Raw genomic sequence first — 22,656 nt, 5'->3', positions numbered from 1 at the left:
TGGAGGTGGGGGTATTAATCATATTTATGTGGTTATATTTTTAATCATATATATTCCACCCTTTGTTTGGAAAATCCATAAGGTAAAGTACAAAAACTTATGTCTCATCCACATTGCTGATTCCAGTTGAGATATATAGGGTACATCTAGTCTCCATCTGTGATCTTCTGATAGCATTGTTAACTGTGAAATGTATTTTTATTTTTTATTTTAGAACAAAAAACATGGAATGAGCACACCTAGGACAAGTCTTATAAGCATGGGCTCTCTCAAACCCCATTCCTCCAGAACCCATGCTTATAAGACCCATAACTAGGATTGCTTGTTCCATGTTTTTGAAAATCATTATTTAGGTACTGAAGCTCATTATTACTTTTTAAACTAAGTTCTTTTTCAGTTTTTATTTTGGTTTATGAATCTGGAGCATGGGTGAAGCATTGTTCTGCATCTGCAGTAATCCTTTTAACCCTTTAATCCTGAAAAGCATAGCTGCTCTTCAGATGCAGCTATGACTGTTTGCCCAGTTTCATACAAAATTCTGAGTAATATTTATTGAGTAAAGTTTATACTAAATGTGCCAGTGTTTGTAACTAGCAACAGGCCTGTCATAATGACGGGTAGAGTGTAGGCAGTGGGAGAAGGTTGCAGGAGCCATCTGTGTGCATGTTTAGCACATCTCTGTGTAGTCCGTGCACACAAACGCCTCCCTTTATGCAGAATCTATGGCAGGGTGGTGGAGTGTCCTGGCAACACTTTGCTTTTCCACATAGGAATTACTGACAGTCATTCACATATATAGAGAAAGTAAGGGGGTGCACTTGGGATACAATTAGAGTGGTAGTTAATTGTATTTGTTACCCCCTTGCTATGACACCAGCCACTAAGAATCAACCCTGTTTCTATATGTCAGCCTTCTCCAAGCTGCTGCCCTCCAGATGTGTTGGACTACAACTTCCATCATCCCCCAGCCAGCATGGCCAATATGTATATATAGGCCCATCCTTGCTTCTGTTTCTTGGTTACATTAAAGTATGATAAACTATTGGGACTATTGAGAACTGGCTGGTATCTGTGTTTATGTATGTGTATATATTGCGTGGCTCTTAAAATTATATAATTTTAGACATGATTTACATTCATTTGGAAATTTTGGCATTCCTTTACTTCTATAGATTCTGCTGGCTTACTATGTTACCCTTTTCATCCCATTTACATCATGTGATGTTTAGTGCTCATCATTTCTGAATGTGTTTCTATGTTCCAAATGCCTTTGGCATCAACGGTACTGCAGTGCAACTCAGGATGGGCACTGCTTCCAATAAAAGATGTTTAGGACTGAGATTTTAGACTAGTGTGCTTTGATCTATCTTTAATCTTAGAACTGAATATAATTAGCCAAATAATCCCATGTTGGATTGTACAAGAGTGACTCACCGGCCCCGGGGTGGCACTCTTGTTTAGGATAATTAGTCAAAATAATCGAATTTTGGATTGTACACCAATGACTCATTGGCCTCTAAGTGGCACTGTTGTGTAGGAATTGCATTACTGGAGTGTTTAAAGAAGTGGAATCTAAATGAGCATCAGATGCCTCTGTTTTGTAGGATTTATAACTTTACATTTGAATCTATGTACCTTTCAGTGTTAAGAACAGAAGGGGCATGCTAGGTCACAACAACGGTCCATTTAGCTCAGCATCCTGTCTATTGGCGGTGGCTAGACTGATGCCTCAGGGAGGCTTACCGGCAGGACATGATCCATCTCATATTGTTAATTCCCAGCATCTGGCAGTCAGAAGCACACCATCCCTAAAATGGATGCTGCTGTGATTTCTGGTAGGTGCTGATGGATTTACCTTTCATGTATTCATCTCAACCTGTGAACAAGTCATGTATGCTAACTGCCATTGCAACATCCTGTGGTAATGATAGCTCCTTTTGCCTGGCCACACACTGTAAATGCATGCAGCTCAGACAACTTGTACTATGATTTTAGTTGCACTGTGCAGTCAGTGAACTGCATACTGAAGCTAGGAAGTTTTGTTAGGCTGAAGATTCCAGGTGCTGCTTTGATGACTTGCTAGCTGAGCTTTCTTACTCTCGGCTTCGTTTAGAAGTTGACAGAGCAGTTCCATTTTCCTGCTATGTTTCAGGTTTAAAAAACTGAAGTTCCCACTGCAGTATTTGATGTCTTTCCTGTGACTGTGCAGATTTATTATTACTGTTATTGTTATTTCATCATCATCATCATCATCATCATCGTTTCTATACGATGAATAGCTGAAGCTCTCTGGATGGTTTACAAAGATTAAAATCCATTAAAAATACAGTGAACAAAGTTTTTAAACCATTTACAGAAAACACCCAACAGACAGATACATAGACAATATATATCTAAAACAACTTTAAGCAAGCAGATATAATACGAGCAATCCTGGTGATACTGTTTTCCCCCCTCTGCTGCTTTATCAGCAGCCTTGGATCTGCGGAAAGGCTAGGTTATATGGGTATGGGACCCAGGGTGGCTCTGTACTTCCCACCAAGGCTGATGCTAAGGATGGACATGGTGGGGTACCTGCTGAGGGCCCACATCCCAGCAGGACCCCACTGACAAGAGGCCCCTAGAGTTGCTCCTCCTCGTCACCATTGCATCCTGCTTGTTCACCTGTCTCTCTCCCTGGCCCAGACAACAGTGGTGGTGAGAAGGAGGAGCAGTAGATGCCACAGCCTACTTGCTCACTGGCTGTCTGCTGGTCAAGCAAGCAAGTATGAGAAAATGGATGAGGAGCTGGTGGATGGTCATGATCGGATTCTACCCAAAATTTCCAAACCAGTTACAGAAATGACAGTTATTTACACCGATCTGCAGCTGCCTACACACCTCCCAAATATGCTCTGAAAGGTTGAAGGGCCTTTATGGGAGCAGATTTAGGGGCCATGGGGATTACAGTGGGAAGAGAGAGCAAAGGGAAGTCCCCTCATGCAAGCAGAAGTCTGCTCATGCAACTCTTGATTAATGTCTGTGACCTGGGTGTTCAGTACTATGTTTTCACTGCTACAGAGGCTGTTTTTGGATGTCACAATATACCATGTTTTTCTGTGATGAGAGTAAGCTGCAGAAAGCCTTCGGCTCACACACTCCGCCCCTTCCTCTTTTGGCATGGCTATGAAGAAATCAGTGGATTTTACTTCTGTTTTTGATTAACTGGCCTTCAGCATTACATCCAAACTCTAAATTGTTGAAACAAGCCTGCTTCACAAACCATGGTTTGAAGTTGGCTTGTTTCAAAGCAAACCATAGTTAAGAATAACTCCATCTTATTGGGGTTTGGATGAAAGAACAAGCTGCAGTGAAACAGAAACAGAAACAGAAACAAAAATGTCCAAACTTCTCCTCTGCAGTTGCATCAGAAGAGGAGCAGTGCATGAGCCTGAGGCTTGCTGCAGCTTGTTCTCATCAGAAGAAACCATGGTTGATCATGATATCCAAACATGGCCTGTATAATCCATGGAGTTAAGAGTAAGACCAGCTGAAGTGGCAAAAATAGTTAAGCTTTTCAACATAAAGAGGATTTTCATACCGATTCATGACAGAAACTTACAACTCTCTCTAACCACAGTCTTACAGGTTTCCACAGTAACAATGGTGAACAGGAAAGACTCTTGTACATAGGTATTTCTAAACCAGCCATCACCAGCCAACCCATCTCCAGATGGGTTAGAGTATAACTCCCGTCATAGATGTTGAACTGAAGTCCAGGAATCCAGTTTGCAAAAAGTCTCAGAGTAGGTTCTACGTGTATGTGTAAGGAAAAACAGCGACTTTGCAGTTTGAATTTGCAGTTTGAATGTTTAAACTTTGGAGGTGGATGAAACTGAATATGCTACAGGATTAGCAGATGTGCTATAAGAACATAAGAAGAGTCATGCTGGATCAGACTGAGGGTCCATCTAGTCCAGCATTCTGTTTATACAGTAGCCAACCAGCTGTCGGTCAGAAACCCACAAGCAGGGCATGAGTGCAACAGCACCCTCCCACCCATGTTCCCAAGCAACTAGTGTACATAGGCTCACTGCCTCTGGTGCTGGAGGTAGCACATAGCCAACCAGACTAGTACCTATTGATAGCCTTTTATTTTATTTATTTATTTATATTTATTTATTTACTTCATTTCTATACTGCCCAATAGCCGAAGCTCTCTGGGCGGTTCACAAAAATTAATTCCTTTTCCTCTAGGAATTTGTCCAACCACTTTTTAAAGCCACCCAAATTGGTGGCCATCACTACATGCTGTGGTAGCGAATTCCATAGTTTAACTATGCGCTGTATGAAGGACTTCCTTTGATCTGTCCTGAATCTCCCACCAATCCGCTTCATAGGATGACCCTGGGTTCTAGTATTTTGAGAGAGGGAGAACAATGTCTCCCTATCTACATTTTCCACACCATGCATAATTTTGTAGACTTCTATCATGTCTCCCTTTACCCTCCTTTTTCCCAAGCTAAACAATCCCAGCTGTTGTAAACATCTCTCACAGGGGAGATGCTCCAGCCCCTTGATTGATTTAGTTGTCCTTTTCTGCACTTTTTCCAGCTTTATAACACCGCATTTGCCTCTAGTACGTTCTGATTGCATATCTATAAATAAATACCATGCAGATGCCATACATTTCCAGTCCTCTTATCTAAACAAAATGCTGTACTATTGACCATTCAACTTCTTACCGTTATGGGAAGTGGGGTACATGTAAAAGTATGTTTCAAGGCAAAGTGATGAGAAGCCTTGTTGTCTCTGGGTCAGTGTGTTCAGATGCTTCTCTGCAGCTGAAGTCCGTCACATATTTCTAGCTTGCAGTTAGGAACGTTTCCCCACAACCAATTGAAGGCCTTTTTATTTAATGCCATGATTTCCTATAGTACTGTCTTCCCAAAGTGGGTGCCTTCTGGTTGTGTTGGTCTACAGTTCCTATCATCCCCAGCCTGCATGTAGCTGAAACATCTGATGGGGACCACTTGGAGTATGCTGCTGCAGTAGGAAAGGCCCTTAGGGTGCAATTCTATGCATACTTAGACAGAAAGAAGGCCTACAACTCCCAGCATTCCCCAGCCAGGCTGGCTGGGGAATGCTGGGAATTGTAGGCCTTCTTTCTGTCTAAGTATGCATAGGATTGCACCCTTAAGAATTCTGTAACCATCAGTGAGCTGCCTTGGCCTAATAATATGTAAGTTAGAAACTGCAGCCGCTGCCAGTGCTTTAAAAAAGTTATGTTCAAAATTCTTCTCTCCACCTCTTGGTGAGTTCAGCAGCTTGTATAAATAATGCAAAATAGTGACCGTGGCCTAATAGTCTTTTTTAAACAGCTTATCGAAGAGGTAAGGTGCACAACAAGGGTAGGGTGATGTTACAATTTACCAGTCTTGGAAATAAATACTTAATGTGCAAGTACTTGTGTCTGGCTTTTGAGCTATGGTCTGGCAGCATTTCTACATGCATTTTTAAAATGCAGTTGGGAAAATAGAACATCAGAAGTTACTTTTGAGCTGCCAAAGCATCTGTTTAAAACAGGATTGGGCAACTTGTGGCTTTCCTGATGTTTTGGCCTACAACTCCCATCAGCCCTAGCCAGCATAGCCAGTAGAAGGATGATAGGAGCTCTGGTCTGAAACATCTGGAGGGCCACAAGTTGTCCACCACTGTTTTAAAATAAGTCTTATCTCTTGTCAGATTGCAGCCCATGCATCTTGTGCATGTTGTCTCAGAAGTAAGCCCTGCTGGGTTCAATAGGACTTACTCCCAGGTAAGTGTGCACAGGATCGCAGCATTCCTCCACTCCTGCTGTATCTATAGACAATAGTGGGCTGCTATGCCTGCAGTTGTGATAGCACTGATGATTTTTTGTAGAGGGAAACAGAAGGGACTTAAGCCATGGATTCCTCCCCCCCCCCCATTATTGGTGCTTTTGCCAGTGATCTGAATGGGGTATGCATACACAGGAGCCTGCTTCTGGATGGGGTCAGGAACCTGTATCCATCTGCACATGTGGCTTATCATCCAACCCCTGCTGGATCAGGAAGACAGAATTCTGGTAATGCTCTTCATTGGCCATGAAAGTCTGCTGTATTCATGACATATGTAAGATGTAAGTGAACTATTGTGTGGGCAGCAATTTATTCAGTACTGTATTGACTGCAAAGTGACAAGAGATCATCACAGCCCATCAGAATATTTAAAGGCTTGTGTTTTCCATACATTGTACAAAGTGAAAAATACTGTAAGGTCATTATTAACATTGTTTATTATTTCCAAGCAGTCTATGCAAATTGTAAATCATTTCATGATTATTCCTAAATAAGAAGCAGACAAATTAAATGTTCACAGTTACCTGATTTATTTGAACAATTAGCAGCACCTTTACCTCTCAGTATTTTAGGAACTTTATATCCACTATATTTTGAAGAGACTATCAGTTAGTCCATACCTAATCCACAAGCAGCGTTCCAGAACAGGTTCACCATGTTGCCACATTGTCAGTTCATTAGGAGTTAATTATACACATTTTCCACAATACTTGTTAACCTATTCTTAAATAGAGGTTAGTCTTGTTTACTGCATTCAGTATTCATTTTTTTCTTCTTAATCATTTAGGAAATTCTAATACTGAATTAGATCTGTCTCCCTTGCCTGGGGACCAAAAATAGAGACAGCATCTTACACAATCTGATGCTCTTTGCCTAAAGAGAAGAAGGGACATTCCCAGATTAGAAGAAGTGATTTATTATTATTATGGCAAAGTTTAAATGGGTTCCAAATTTCTGCCCAACAGCAAGGTCAGCACATAATCTGATTAACTGCCTGAATAAGAGCAAAAAAATGAAGGGCACAATCCTATGCATGTTTAGACAGAAAAAAGTCCTACAGCTCCCAGCATGCCCCAGCCATACTGGAGAGTTTCTGTCCAAACACGCATAAGATTCTGCCCTAAAAGTGATAAAAAATAAGATAGTTTTACACCACAAATCTGAGCCATCTGTGTGACTCTGTGGATAGGTAAGTCCCCTGGAAATGACATGTGGCTGTATTCCAACCCAAGACAAGCAGGATACTGGAATAACATTAGCTTCTCCCACCCCCCACCCCACTTAAAAGGCCACAAAGTTATTGAGCTTTATTTAATTTTTTATTTATTTTATCATTTATAATCCACTTTTACTTATCTCAGATTAAAGCTAAAGTGGTTCACAAATTAAAATCACTATATAAACACTGTAGAAGTAATGCACATTCCAAAATACAAACACCACAGCAATATGAACAACAGAAGGCATAGAAAATACAATTCCATAGCAGGAACAAGTGCAACTATTGTGGTTATATTTAAGTTGGTTTAAAATATTGCTGATTGTTTGCTGCCTTGAGTTCCATTTCAGGGAGACAGGTGGGATAGAAGCTTTTATAATTATTATAGTTATAGCATCATCATGATGAGGAATATTGATTGAAGGCATTTGGAAATATTCCCTAACTATAGAGTTAGTAATATGATTTGGCGCCTTAGGATTTAGTTTCACTGCCCATTCTGTTTGTTAGGAGTTGTTAGTTCTTCCCCAGGAGGAACCAGAAGTAACCTTGCCTGTAATAGAGTTTTCACCTCCTGTTCTGTTTGTGGAATTATTACTATTACCACAACCAATAGCTCTACAAATATTAGATTAAAATCTAAAAGCAGCTGAATCAACACTTTCTGAAAGAGCTCAAAGAATAGCGTGTCTGGGCCTGATGAGCCTCTTTGGGGAGCCTCTATCTATTGGGAAGGTGCTTGTGGAACAAAGAGCTCAAGATAACAACCAATATGAGACATCTTGAAATTAAAGCCACTTCACACAGCAGCTTATATACACAGGTGTCCATTGGCATTTGTCATAGTACAATGTGAAAGGGAGATTTACATCTCCTCCTAGACATTGCCATGGACCAGCAGCCAAAGCTCTCCAATATACATCCCTAAGCACTGGGGGATGCACATTTCCCCTTCAGCTGTTACATCTTTAGTGTGGCAACTGCCAGCAGAACAGTTGTGCACTGAGGTTGCCACATTAAATGTGAGACGCCATCCTGACTTAATGTAAGTTCCTTTCCCATTATGATGAGCAGTCAGAATGTCACTATGAGCAAAACCCGTGACCAATTTATCCCAAAGGAAGCTTTATTCAAAGTAACTCCATGCCATTCAATAACCTGTATTCAGCTGAGGATGCTCAAATGACTGAGGGTAGTAGGAAAACATATCAGTTTTCTTCTGCTTGCAACAGCTAATAACCAAAAATGAAAACAGTCCTTTTTCATGATATGTGATATAAATGGGTATTGGAAGGAACTGCCTCTGTCTAAAGATCTTTAGAATCTACATGGATGGGAGAACAAACATCCCAGCGTGCAGACTGCAAACAGGTGCACTGGGAGAGATTGTCTGAAGCGAATATGTTATGGATAATACTTCGCTGCCTCTTGAGGCAAAAAGCAGTGTTGCAGCTCCTTCTATTGCTATAAATCCAAAACACTAGTTCACGCTTGAGCCCACTGAAATCAGTGGACTTAAGGTTCACTAACTGCATTGGATTTAGGCCAATATCTAGTAATACAAAACGTGTGACATGACATCAGCATGTTCCTAGGATCCTAATCTCTATTCCACTTCATTGGTTGCTGCTTGCAAGAATGGCAGAACTCTGATGGCCTTGCCATCACATGATTTGTTTTGTATTGCTAAGGCCACAGTCCTGTGGCTGCTAGACAGCATCTACATGGCCATAGGATTTTTTTGGTTCCCAGAAAGCCGTCTCCCCACCCCCGCCCCATCATAGGTGGTGCATTTTGTCTCTAGCTCCACACTCCTAAGAGCAGCGTGGAACAGATGGAAAGGGGCGTTCCTGGCAGTGGGGAGGGGACTGTGGAAGCGCCGTTATGATGCTTCCTATGTGCCATCCAGCCTACCCCCCACCCCACTCCGACACGCCCTGGTTAGACAATCAAAAATGTCCGTCTAGCCACAGATGCAGGCCGGCTGGAGTGTGGAGGAGAAAATCCCCTCTGTGCTCCGCCCGCCTTGGATAGTTGGCCACCTCCAAGTTTGGAGGTGGCTGACTATCCCCATAGGATTGTGCCCTAAATGTTACTTGGGTAGAGAGGAGCAGCCACAAATCTTCCATGACATCGAGTTCCGGCTGAAGTCTAGGTGTAAATGTTACATGTGCTACACCGTTAGGTGCTGGTATGGGAACTGAGGTATGATGTTGCTATCTGCTTCTGACTAGCTTTGTGTGATATGTAGTAACCAATCTTCCTCTTCTGTTGTTGTTGTTAAAGTTACCATCATCATCATCAACAACAACAAAAACTGCACTGGGAAAGCATATTCCTTCAAGCGTATGAAGCAGTAAAACAGAAGTGAAGATTTCCATTTCAGTATATCTCCCTTTACAAATTCGGTCACTCTGTCAGGCAGAGTGCTTCCCTTCTCTTCTTGCTAGTTGTTTGACTGAAACCGGGGCGGGGAGGGAGAATGCTAAATTTTTTGTGCACCATCAGCCACAGTAGCCGCTGTGCAAACTGTTTTAGCAAACAACTAACTTCCACCCAAGTTGTATCCCACATGAATTCAATGTAAACATATTTATCATGTGAGTAGGATAATATGCTAAGCTATTCCTGTGGTGGAAAGCAGGAGACTCAACACTACACCCACACATAATACACATTGCAAACAAGCAAAGACATCACTTGAGAACTCCAAATATCATGAGGTTCATGTAACGTACAGAAACTCTCTATGGCTATTTTTATGGGGTAAAGGCAAAGATGACTACATTTATAAAATCCTACTGCAGAAAATATATCAGAGATTTCTTAGGTCAGTGAACACAGTTAACATGCAGTAAGATATTTGTGAGATTATGTGGCAGTACCTAATTATACTTGAAATGAGATCCAGAATGAGATTTCATAGCATAGTTACATTGCTTAAAGCTCAGAGCATGTTACCTGCCTAGGCTAAAGCTCTGTTAACTATTGGGAAGCTATTAGCAGTTAATAACGAGCAAGGAATTCCACCTTTTTCCTGATAGAAATTCTGTGCCTTTAACAACTGCGCAAGAGGTGGTCTTTCAAAACCTGTGAGTTTCCCCCTCTGTCATAGAGATGCAGTGGTGGACACGCAACATTTGTTGAATACCTCCTTGTCCTGCTGCTGTTAAAGTTACATGCAATCCTAGTAATAAAAAGTAATGCCTGGCTGAATACTGGGCTGCTACAGAGAACTGTTACCATATGGTAGCCACTTGTAAGCCATAGCAGAAATGCATCTCAGGAGCTGTCATCTGTAGCATCTAACCACACACGGAGGCAAATGTTTCTTTGTTGCTGTTTCCTTGCATTTAAGATCAGTTAGAAAAACACTGAAAAATTCATTTTGTCACTTGACAATCAGACAACCAGCTTTTCATGTGATTAGTACATGTAACTCATTATATTTACAAGCAGCCATTATCTGTTAAAGGGTATATGTTGCCAACTAATGTATGAATAAAATTTGGATTGCAATCCTATGTATACTTACCAGAGACTAAGAAAAAAATGCCTACAACTCCCAGCATTCCACAGCCAGCATGGCTACCTGGAGAATGCTGGAAATTGTAGGACTTTTTTAAATGACTGAACATGCATAGGATTGCGCCCTAAGCCCCACTGAACACAGTGGACTTACTTCTGAATAAATTTGCATAGCGTTCTGTTGCCAAGCTCTCCTTTTTGCTGGTGACTGTAATCAAGGGCCTTCTTCTGTTGTTCGCCACATGTACAATGTAAATGTGGAGAATGAGGAGTAGGATGACACCACTTGTCCTGTCCCTGGTCTTCATCATGCCTAGAGGCCAAAGGTCTGCAAAAGCGCTGCTGTGTACAGCTGGACACACATAGGTGTAATAATATAAAACAAGTACTGGATTCGACCTGAGTGGGTTGTGCTTTCTGGAAGGAACCAGGAAGTCATTGAGGGCAACATCCACAGCTTCAGGCTAGAGGAGAGAGAGACCACTGCCCGAGAGAGCTCAGTGGAAATGCTTTGTTTAAATAGAACTTAGGTTTGTTTGGAAGACAGAGTCTGTCTGAATATGTGGGGTGCAGTCCCCCAACTTTGAAACAGTAGGTGCTCCATGGAAAGGCCGATTGCATAAGGTTCCTGATTGCATGGATCTCACCAGCAGCAATGTACCACACCTTTTTTCTCTGTGCATTTATTGTATGATGGAGAATGACTGGAGAGGGTCCATTTTCTTTTGTAGAGTATGGCTTCATGTTTTCTTCATGAAAGACCAGCAAATTCATCCTGATAAGTAAAACTCACACATTTCTTTTTAAGGGTTTTAGTTGCCTTTGGAACATATTCTAGCTATGGCCTTTTTGAAATTCACACAGAGATCCTGCTCTGATCCAGCTATTATGGCTGCTATAAACTTCTGCCTTCTACTCAGTTATTCATCACCCTGTTACAAAGTAGCTTTCTTTTCAGTAAACAGTACAGACTCCATTTTGAGACACAGCTAAAAAGCCAGGCATCTTCATCCCCACCTTCAACCAAGGTGGGAGAAAGGCACAGGAGTGGGGTTGAGAGCAATCACATAAGACTAGATCAAGAAGTTCAGTTTTTAATGGACTTCCTAAAATGCATGCCCCATAGGCAAAGGTGAGGGTACGACTTGAACAAAACATGAATATAACATAGCAAGAGTGATATCTGGTAAGGTACCTGCGATGTGCTTGAAACTGCCCTAAAGATCATCTTTTGTTAACAGAATGGAGTAGTAGGAAGAACCCAGTAGGACTTTTGTTTCTATCAAGTATATCCATCATCCCCAAGCACCCTCTTTTGTTATACGGGATGAAGGGCCAGCTCAGTCTTTATCCCATAACAAGTATCAGGTTTGCGGTGCTTATGAAAATTGTCTGGTTCATCAAAGTTGTGATGTCACAGCCTTCTTTGAACTGTATAAGAACCCTCAGGTTTGGGCAGCCAGAGTCCCCCATCCCCCTCTTCCCAGAGGTGGGGGGCCATGCTGCTGAAATCACTAGCTGCCTCACCCCTTGGGGTAAGGTGCCATGGTGCCGCTGAAATCACTCGGGGCCGATCTACATTGCGCCCGCCATCGCAATGAATTCGGTGTCCTGTCAGGTTAAAAGCTCTCACATTAAAATGTGATTACTCATACTTACCCATTTTCCCTGTTGCAGTTCTTCATTGAATGCATGAGCTCGGTTCACACTTGAGCGCTGTGCTGTTTTCCTGCTGTTTTCCTGCGCACACTTCCTGCGCATTATCCTCGCAGAATCGGGGCTTCTCCGCAATGTTTTTTCTTTCTAATTCAGGCATGATCTTTGAAGATTCGAAGTTGTGAAGCTTCACAACTTTGAAGCTTCGAAGATCATGCCTCAATTAGAAAAAAAACACATTGCAGAGAAGCCCCGATTCTGCGAGGATAACGCCTTAATTTAAAAAAACACATACATCCGGAGCGGGGGATAGGGGGGGTAAAACTTAATCTCATTTGAAGAGATAGAATAACCCCCTGCTCAGTGCAGGAAGCCTGATTCCCAGGCGGTCGCCTACCCAACTACTGACCGGGGCCGACCCCGCTTAGCTTCCGAGGTCAGACAAGCGTGTGCACATCCAGCCTTTGTTGCTGAGGAAATGGGGGCTGCTGAGGAAGCTATGTGATCAGTAGCCGGAAGAAGACATGGGGCAGTCGAGAGCTGTGATTGGACATGAGGGAAATACAAACACTGCCATATATGGACAGGCGGGGGAGGGGACTACCACCGGATACGGTAGCGAAGGCAGAAAATCAGAGCACATTAAAGGGAAATACCGGGATATTAGGGTATTGAAAGTGGGAGCACGGAAGTGGGAAATTCTGGTTCCAATTTGAGGCGGGTACTGCGTAGTGTGAAAGGCGGGCAGTGAAACCTCATTGGAAGCGAAAAAGGAGGTAAGTGTAGATCCAGCCTCAGTCTCTCCTCCCAGAGAAAAGGCTCCATGCCGAAATCACTAAGGACTAGCCCCCTTCCCACTGAAATCACTATGCTTCTTGCCTGCCAGAGCAAAGTGCCATCTTTGGGTGCCTTGCCTCAAATAGTCAAGGCTTCCTCTTTTCCTTCCTCTTCACCTGAGATGAGGAGTTGCAATGCTCGCTAGTTCACAGGAAAGAGCTTCAGCCCAGAAAAATATATATTTCTCTTAAAGGTTCTTAGTACAAATTGTCGCCTCCACCCCCTCTTTCCCTTCTTTGTGTGTGTGTGTGCATATGCTTCAAGCCTCAGAAAGACTCCTTCCTGGAGTCTTGAAAACTACTTTTAGGCCTGGAGCTCAGCTTCACCAAGAATGCAACTAATTTTCCCATCAAGGTATAACTCGGTGAAGGCCGGAGCATCCCCAAATGGTGCAAGTATTAACACATCCATTTGCTCAGCTAATTCTCCCAACATCCGCTTGTGCATTTGAATTTCTGTAAACTTCAATAGATGTGCCATTGTGGCTTTATTCTCTTCAACAGTGTCTGAGTGTGGATCACTTTGTATGGGAATCACCTTCTTAGCCATAGGCGCCCTATTTGCCAATGTCTAAAGATTCCTTATAAGTGGGTGTGTGGGTCTTGTTGGGATGCACACAAGTTCATACATGGGTCCAACAGGAGCGCATCATGTAACAGCCTTGTTCTTCCTTTCTGTTGCCGCACTGATATCTGGCCAGCCATGCAGGTTTTAATTTTAGCCAGGGCTACATCCCAGAATGTGTTTTTGGCACCAGGGCACATCCCTCCAATCTATGAAATGGTACTGAGGGATGTTTCAGAGCATGCGGAAAGAGCCTTTCTCATACCACTGAATAGCCATGAACTCCGTACTGTGAACTCAGTGAGAAGGTCAGAAATGACAGCTTCCTGGTAGGCATGAGCCTTGGCATCTTTTGCTAGAAATTAACCATGGTGCTCATGGCAACTGCATGTCATTCAGCTCCCATGATCCAGTCATTCCCCTAAGCCAAGCAGAAGGGGAAATTAGTGTTAAACATGTCTAAGAACTACTGCTGGATGGATCAGTCAATTTCTAGTCCATGTCAGTTTTGCATGTGTTCACAAATTCAATTTCTGTGTTCATCTGCGATTTAAAAAACTACATGAAAATATACTATTTAAATATGTATTTTAAAATATTTTTCTCTCTCAATGTACACATTTCTGAGTGTGATTTTTAAATGCATTTTGCTTTCAAAGCAAAAAAACGCCATTGCAAAATTTAGAAAATTGCAAGATCCAAAGGATAACTGTCTTCCAGTCTGCTCATCAGTCTGGGAGGTGTGAATCAGGCTGGCTTGCTTTGGAATGTGGACTGAATGAAATCCTCCAGCATCCTTACTAGAAATTGCGAGAGATCGGCCCTTTTTCCGTCATCATCAAAATGTGTAAGTTGGGGCCGAGTGAAACTAAAATGCAGATGTGTAAACGGGTATGTTCCTCCCTAAAACTAGGTGGTCTGTTTTAGAGTAGCCTTGGTTACTACTTCTCTTACTGATGGCACTGTGCTGTTTCAGAGGTGCTAAAACTGAGAAATAAAATTAGAGGCTTTTGAAGTTCCAAATGAGGTGTGATGTTTTGATTTAACACGATCAAGAAGCCCTGCTGTTGCTTTGCAGAATGTGCAGCTATCACTACATCCAGCTGGAAGCTTTGTGAGAGAGAAGATTCCGTTATCCCAGGCCAATGATAATAAAAGCAAAAGCTCAAATCTCATCATCTCATATCTTCCTGAGCAAGAAAAAAAAAGATGCTGCAACACAGCTTACATTTCTGAGACAGTAAAAGGATATTTGGAAATACATTGTATGTTGGAGACAGCTCAGATTCAAAGATCTGAAAGCAATAAGATGGCACAGAAGCTGCTTCAGCTCTGAGATAAGGAGAAAACAATATGTCAAGAACTTTTGTTTATGTGCTTCACCATAGCAATATACTGATTTATACTCCTTAAAACTGTATGAGTTAGCACAGCTATGGAGGTTCTTGTTACTGAAATAGCATCTGGAAACATTCGTGTAGAATTACACACACACACACACATATCATTATATGATTTAAATTGTCTTAGTGCTGTTGTTAGGATGTTCTTCACTAATCTTTGTGGAATTCAAATGTGAATGCAGCAATTCTTAATGTTATTTCATTCTATTTAACTGTAGACTGTTTCACAGTAATACTATTTAATTTTTTTTAAAAGAGAAAGTGTACACTCTCTGCTGTCAGTGCCTCTTACGCTCCTGCTCATTCTGCTCAGTCTCCAGGTGGTGGTGGCTGCCTGCTTGTCTGCCTGCTTCATAAATGTGCACGGGTATGTGGGGTTTGTCATGAAAGTCTACTCGTAAACAAATCCTCCATTGCACTTCATTGAATATACAAGGGAGGAGGGGAGGGGGAGAAAGCCTCTGCTCATTGTCTATCCCGCACCTATGCAATTGATGATGTTAATTTCTACTGGTGGGACTCTGCCCACCCAACCATGAACTAATGCAGCCTCATTCCCATTTGCCCCACAAAAGCAAGTTTTCTCTGGAGGAATACAGTGCTTTACTGAGTTGTGTGTGTCACAGAAGGAGCTAATTCGATTTCATGAAAATCCTGATTTTGCCCAAATCGCCTCAGAAAGCCTCTCTGTTTAGATCGGCCCATGGTGTCTGAAAGAAGAAAGAAACAGGAAGAGTAATTAATCCATAGCCTCAGACTTTCCAAGCAATCTCCAGATTGAATCTGAATCTTCTGGAACCTTGAATTCCATACTTTAAGAGGAAAACACCTTCAGGATGGGAAAAGGTGACCACTCACTCCTAACGTAAACCAGTTGATTAGTTTAATGGCCATAGAGATGAAGATGCAGGATGTGAAAAGCAAATGAGGGAAGCTCAGGGTAGGAAAGCTTTTTTGTTGTCCGTGTTAATGAAAGTTGGTTTGAATTAAGCATTCAACAAGTTAGGCAAAGGATTTCTAATTTACATTTCTCCAGAACACTCTGAACAGTTCCTTCTGAAATATTTACAAGTACATAAGATTGATTGAGCAGCCATTGACCAGGCTGGATGAAGAGGAGGAAGAGACAGGCCTTGATGCCTAAGCAACAGAAAGAGAAATATATAGATCAGCTAGCTTTGCCAATTCCCAAAATAGAGTTTTGCCCTTTAAAATGAAAGCTGCTGAAACCTTAGAAACCAGGGCAAGTTTAAATAAAATTAATCACAGATGGCATATTTTAATTTGTAGGGCAGAGAGTTAAGAGCAAACTTGCTTATTTTACTGGGGCTATTTTGTTTCCAGTGTATTATTGGAGGAGGAAATGAGAAAGAAAATATTATCAACGACCATTACTTTTTACAATATTACACTGTAATCTTTGTTAAGTTGTAACTTCCACTGTCTTCAAGATTTCAAAAAGCCACCTTTATTGGTTCCTGATAAAAGGCAAATGTATTAACAGTGCAACCTGATATGTGTCTTTGTTGTTCAGTCGTTCAGTCGTGTCCGACTCTTCGTGACCCCATGGACCATAGCACGCCAGGCCTTCCTGTCCTGCGCTCTCTCCCGGAGCGTGCTCAAGTTCATATGTGTCTACTCCATAGATATGTAGATATGTGTCTACTCCAAAGTAAATCCGATTGAGTGCAACAGAGCTTACTCTGAGGTAAACTCTGCAGCCTTAAATATGTAATTCATCTTAATTCACTTTAAAGCCATATGATCAATCAAGTATAATGGTTTCACTGAAAGATAGCTGTGGCAAATACTAACAGATAAAGAGCTGGAATGTTTTTGAAATTATACCGTTATTATTTAGGCAAAGAGAAACCAATATTGGATAGGTTACTCTGGGAGAGAAAGAAGAGATTCAAAATATGCCATTCCTATTGGATGGGGAAATTACAGAAGTTTATTAGGATAGGTAGCTTTCAATCAGGTGTGACTCTCGTTCATTGTACAGATGAGAAGCTTAACTGGACAGTGGGATTCTGGGGCCACTGTTGGGAGCCAGGGGTGGCTCCAGTCAGAGGGCTCCTGTTCCAACATTTTTCTTACTGCAGACAATCCATTAAAGAAAAAGAAGAAAACAGAACAGCTGCACAATGCTTCCTGATTGATAGGTCTTAGAGCCCTCTGTCTGGAAACACCTATAGTTGGCAAGAGAGGATTTTGCTTATTATAAGCTCCATTCTGCAGTATTTAATGTCATCCCCTGCTCCAAGGGTTGTAGGACTTCTAAGAATTCATCATTGCAGAAGAACCTAGAGCATCTACAGACCAGTGTTGGGGAGCTGCAGTGGCAATTTCATCTACAAGGTGCCCCTGTCTCACTTCACTGGAATAAAGCTCCAATCCAGTTGGATTTGTGTATGTGGCCAGAGACCAATACTGGCTTGAACTAGGGATGTCAGAGAATTCCACCACGGATCTCGGTGAGGCCGAATGCCAGTGCATTCGGCCCCCCCAAATCTGTGGTGGAATGGCCTGCCACCCCCCCGCCACCCCGCGGATCCCCCCCGGGATGAGACTTACCTGGGGCGGATGTTCCGGGCGGCGGTGGCTGCGGCAGCTGGTCTCCCAACCGGCCGCCGCCGCTGCCATTTGCAGTCTGGAGGGTTTTTTTTGTTTTTTTTTACAGAGACGTGATAGGCTACATAAAGATTTACGTAGCCTATCACGGCTGGGTTAAAAAAAAAAAAAGTGTACTCAAATGGCGGGCGGCTATGGCTGCCGCCATTTGCGTTCCTTATTTTTGGCCATCTTAGTCTACGTAAATATTTACGTAGACTATTACAGCGAAAATAAAGGGGAACGCAAATAGCGTAGCGGGCGCTATTTGCGTTCCCCTTTATTTTCGCTGTAATAGTCTACGTAAATATTTACGTAGACTAAGATGGCCAAAAATAAGGAACGCAAATGGCGGCGGCCGTAGCTGCCGCCATTTGTGTAGCGTTTTTTTTTTTTTTACCCAGAGCCCTCAGCGGCCAGAAATCCGGCTGCGGACTGCTCTGGCCTGGGCTCTGGGAGCTGCCGTGGAGCACAGCTGGCTGTTCGAGGATTCCTGGGGGGAGGAATGGATCGCCTCCCCCCCATCGAGGATTCCGGGGGGAGGGACGGAACGACTCCCCCCCCCATAAACATAATCCGCGGAAAGGTAAGTGACTTTCGTACATCCCTAGCATGAACTTACTTCAGATGGGGTTGTTCTTCTCATTCAAAAGGACTAAGCTTGGAACTGATGCAAAGATGTCCAAAGACTTAGGATTAGTTGGCATTCAACTGTACTGCATTTTAATTCACAGGCTTCAAGGCATTCCATTGTTTCTGAGGAAAGGAGCATACATGCATTGAAATTCTGAATGAGCCAAAGAGACATCACATGAGAGGACAAGAAGCATCCAGGGACAGCATTTCTTCATTAAAGATTTGAGTGAGTGAAACTACCTTCTCATTTATATGCACACTGGTCTCCGAGGATACTAACAAGTTAAATGGGCAAAAAGTCATCTTTATTCGCAAATAGTTCTTTCAGTTTTCCATCTCCACCCCTCTGTCATGGAAACTCCTAAGTGATATCCATCTCCTTTTGGTGCCAAGTTAATCTAAATTTCATTTCTATAATAAGAGTCCGTCACTGGAGCAGTCAGCTGGGAAGCTGAAAGCATAATTAAATATTTAAGGCAAGTCTACTGCAAGCCCTCCTGTGACTATGTCGAGGTTCTTATTTAATACCTCAGCAATTTTACTGATTCTTTGAAATTCATATTCTTTAATTGTAGAATGTATTGCACTTCCTCCCCACCTTCACTCACTTTAATGATTTTTGCAGGCAATAATGGAAATGTGAGTACTAAATACTTACACTTTTATTTCTCACGTGTTTTATATCATCATCATCAATGTCTGTTTATTTTTCTCTCTTTGCTTTGATTTATTTTAAAATGTTTGTATATCACTTTTCAGCTTGACAACCTGTCAAGGTGGCCAACAGCAAATATAATAAAAGAACAATAACCAAGGACTAGCAATTTATCCTAGAACTTCAACTTCTGGCTCACATGTGACACATGACACACTCCCCAACCCATTGCACTGACGTTATCGCTCCCTTAATATTCGCTTTCCCCCAGAACTACCTTGATGATTCCCGCCCCCCCAGTGATTAGAGTTTCTGTAGAGTGCCAAATCTCTAGTGGTATGTATGTATGTATGTATGTATGTATGTATGTATTTCTATACTGCCCAAAAACCAACGCTCTCTGGGCGGTTCACAGAAATTAAAACCAAAAAGGACAGGATAAAACAATATAAAATATACAAGCATTAAAATCACAATACAGCAGTACAAGAATAAAACCTAGCAGAAATGCAGAGATTTAAAATACAGATTTTAAACACCAAAGCTAAAAGACTAGGAAGCTAAAATGCTAAAATGCCTGGGAGAATAAAAAGATCTTCACCTGGCACTGGAGGGAGTTCAATGTAGGTGCCAGGCAAACCTCTTTAGGGAGCTCATTTTACAGCTGGGACACCACCTCATAAAAGGCCTTTTTCCTGGTAGCCACCCGCCTCACTTCCTTTGGCAGGGGCTCATGGAGAAGGACCACTGAGGATGATCTTAGGGTCTGGGCAGGCACATATGGGAGGAGGTGATCCTTCAGATAACCTGGCCCCAAGCCATTAAGGGCTTTGAATGTTAATACCAGCATGTTGAATCGGGCCCAGAAATGGACTGGCAGACAGTGCAGCTGGAAAAGAACTGGCATAATGTGATCTCATTGGCCAGTCCCTGTTAACAATCTTGCTGCCCTATTTTGGACCAGCTGAAGTTTCCGGACCGTTTTCAAAGGCAGCCCCATATATATAACACATATCAACAGGGTCACGCTCCCCCTGTCCCTCTCCCGGCAGAGGTCATCCCACAGGTTATTATATCTCTTACCAGTGGGAGTGGCTTTAAAGCTGTAGAACCTCTTTTGTAGCATTTCCTCCCAGCCCCACAACTTTCTGTCCTTCCCTTCCTTGTTCTTTCCTTGCACTGATTTTTGATGGGATTTGCGTTTTTAGATATTATAGCTGTTCTTATATATCCAGTGTTGTTTCTTATTTTGCATTATTTTGTATTTTATTCTTTTAACCATTGGCATTGTATTTTATTCTTTAAACTATTTGTAATCCACCCAGAGAATGCTTGTTATTGGGTGGATTAAAATACTACTACTACTAGTACTACTAAGGCAATCTGTCCTTTACCACCCTTGAAGCTATTTTTCAATGCACACCTACAGAGCTGCCTAACTGAATAATCACACAATTTATTTTTAAGCCTGCATTTCTACACAGCTGTAGTGGTGTATATGAAGTTACTTTTCTTTAAAAAGAAAGCAATCTGAAATGGCAGCATGACCTCCGAAGCTTCTTCCCCCTTCCCCCATGTCTTCCTCTTCCTCTTTCTTCACATGAACGTTGATGGGATTTATGGGCAGGAAATTCATGGAGGGGGAGGGGGTTGCTGAGGCTGTTTTTCACTATGCACCTACAGAGCTTTGCAGCTGTGAACAACATCAGAATTCATTTTGGAACTTACATTCCTGCAGAGCTGCGCACACTCAGTTACCAGACTTGAAAAAATATAGCAACCTGAAATAGCCACATAACCTCCCATTTATCCCGCAATTGCAGCACTGTACTGCAGCTTGTGGCATGTGCTCAGACTATAAACACAAACAATAAAACAGGTGACCTTTCGAACTCCTATTCTCCTGTAATTACAAGACTATGCATTGGTGTGTGGCACTTGAACGCATTATAAACACAATGGATACTGTATTGTATTCATTAACGTGCGGCCAGAGATCACGAACTGCTTTTGAAGAAGAAGAAAAAATACCAGCACAGCAGTGCCTCACAAATGAAAGGGGCTCCAGTCGAGATCCTAACACATCATAAAATCTCTATGAACAAACGAACAAACAGAAGCAGAAAAATCATATTTATCAGTTAAGCGTGGGAGAATAAAACTGTCAGAACTTTTGTCTAAAGTTAGTAGAGGAAGTACTATGCAGGTGTCTTTGGGGAAGATATTCCACAATCAGGTTGTCCCCAGAGAAGACAACCATTGGAGGCTGCTAAATCCCCAACCTTTGAAAGTGGGGAACCTGAGTGGGGGCCCTGAAGATGATGGCAGTTCATGTTCATAAGGCTTCATATATTTTGTTCCTTGCCTTTTGAAGAATGTGTTCCATAAAGTTTAATTCTTTTGGGCTTTGAAACAAATAAGGTCCTATGAAGTTACATGTTTGATACAGAAGTGATCCCAGCTGAATTGCAATGAGGCAAGAAGTATAGGGCTGCAATCCTATTCATACCTATGTGGGGGTAAGCCTCATTGAACTCAATGGGACTTCCTTCTAAGTAGACATGTATAGAATTACACTGTAGTTTTTCAAAGTTGTGACAACAGTGGCAGGCAGTAGTTCAGCTGGGGAGTTTTTGCCAGCATGCGTCATTATTTCCACTAAAACAATGCTTCCCAAACTGACATGATTTAGGGAGTAAATGCGCCTCTGAGATTCCAGTGGCATCACCATGCAAAATATATAGCAATGGATTTCTGAAATAGAGTCTGAAAACCTGTTAATTTATAGCAGTTGTTTTATACTGCTGTGTTTGCTTGTACTGTTTCTTCCTGTCAGTAAACCAATTTCTCTGTGGTCTAAAGTAGGATCTTGATGAGTTCGTCAGTATAACATTTCACATACACACACACCAGCCACATTGGACATTGGATAGCAAGTTATTTTACAGAGATGTAAACGAAGGAGGAATTAAATGGATCAGCTCAGAAGAGACATAACCTGGAATGTTAGTTTACTAATTTTAAAGGAAACTAATATGCATATAGGTGATGGGCAAAACAATCCTGTACACCAATTAAATGTTGTGGGGTAGGTGGGGAGATATGCTACTGCTACACTGGCATACTGGTCACTGTATCCTATACACGCTGAGCCTGGGAAGGGAAGGGAAACACACAACCAGCTCATCCAGAAAGGGTGTAAAAACAGCAGAAACCCCTTTGGCCTCCGTGGAAACATCACCAGATTCCACTAGGAAGTGTTCCTTGAAAGGATGCCTACATGCCACCCTCACACAGAGGGAGAACAACGAACCCGCAACAGGAACATGTCCCAGGCATAATCCCCTGCATCGCCACACATATACGTAGCATGCAAAACAATGCCACAGCACTTCCAGTCCATCAACCCCAATGGGGCAGCCAGCAATGACCCCACTACTGCCAGTCTCCAGACATCCCTCCAGGCAGGGGCTTGAATCTCCTTATGCTGTTTACAACACACAAAGGGAGGGAAGGAGAGCTCACACAACACAGCACCCACATCTCTCCCTGGTTAGGACTCCTCCACTGGGCACACAACAGCTCTCCTGTGACAAGACCCACGCAGGGAGGAGAAGACTCCTTTGAGAAGCAGCCAAAGAGAAGGGCCAGGACACACAACAGGGGCAGCCACAGACACACACCAAC

The 22,656-nt window shown here is 42.3% G+C and overlaps 1 long non-coding RNA gene across 1 annotated transcript in view; it reads left to right on the top strand.

Annotated features, from left to right (window-relative positions):
- Nucleotides 1-22,656, top strand: part of LOC146352385 (uncharacterized) — a 52,605-nt gene that overhangs the window by 5,565 nt on the left and 24,384 nt on the right. The window contains exon 2 of the long non-coding RNA XR_014787715.1: nt 18,413-18,540. This is a non-coding gene — a long non-coding RNA (uncharacterized LOC146352385). The remainder of the gene's footprint in view (nt 1-18,412; nt 18,541-22,656) is intronic.

This window comes from Heloderma suspectum, chromosome 2 (assembly GCF_057233095.1).
Source record: "Heloderma suspectum isolate Gila_16-S chromosome 2, 16-S_ref, whole genome shotgun sequence".
Lineage (NCBI taxonomy): Eukaryota > Metazoa > Chordata > Lepidosauria > Squamata > Helodermatidae > Heloderma > Heloderma suspectum.
The sequence above is the reverse complement of the archived record's forward strand: the minus strand, read 5'-3'. Positions and strand labels throughout refer to the sequence as shown.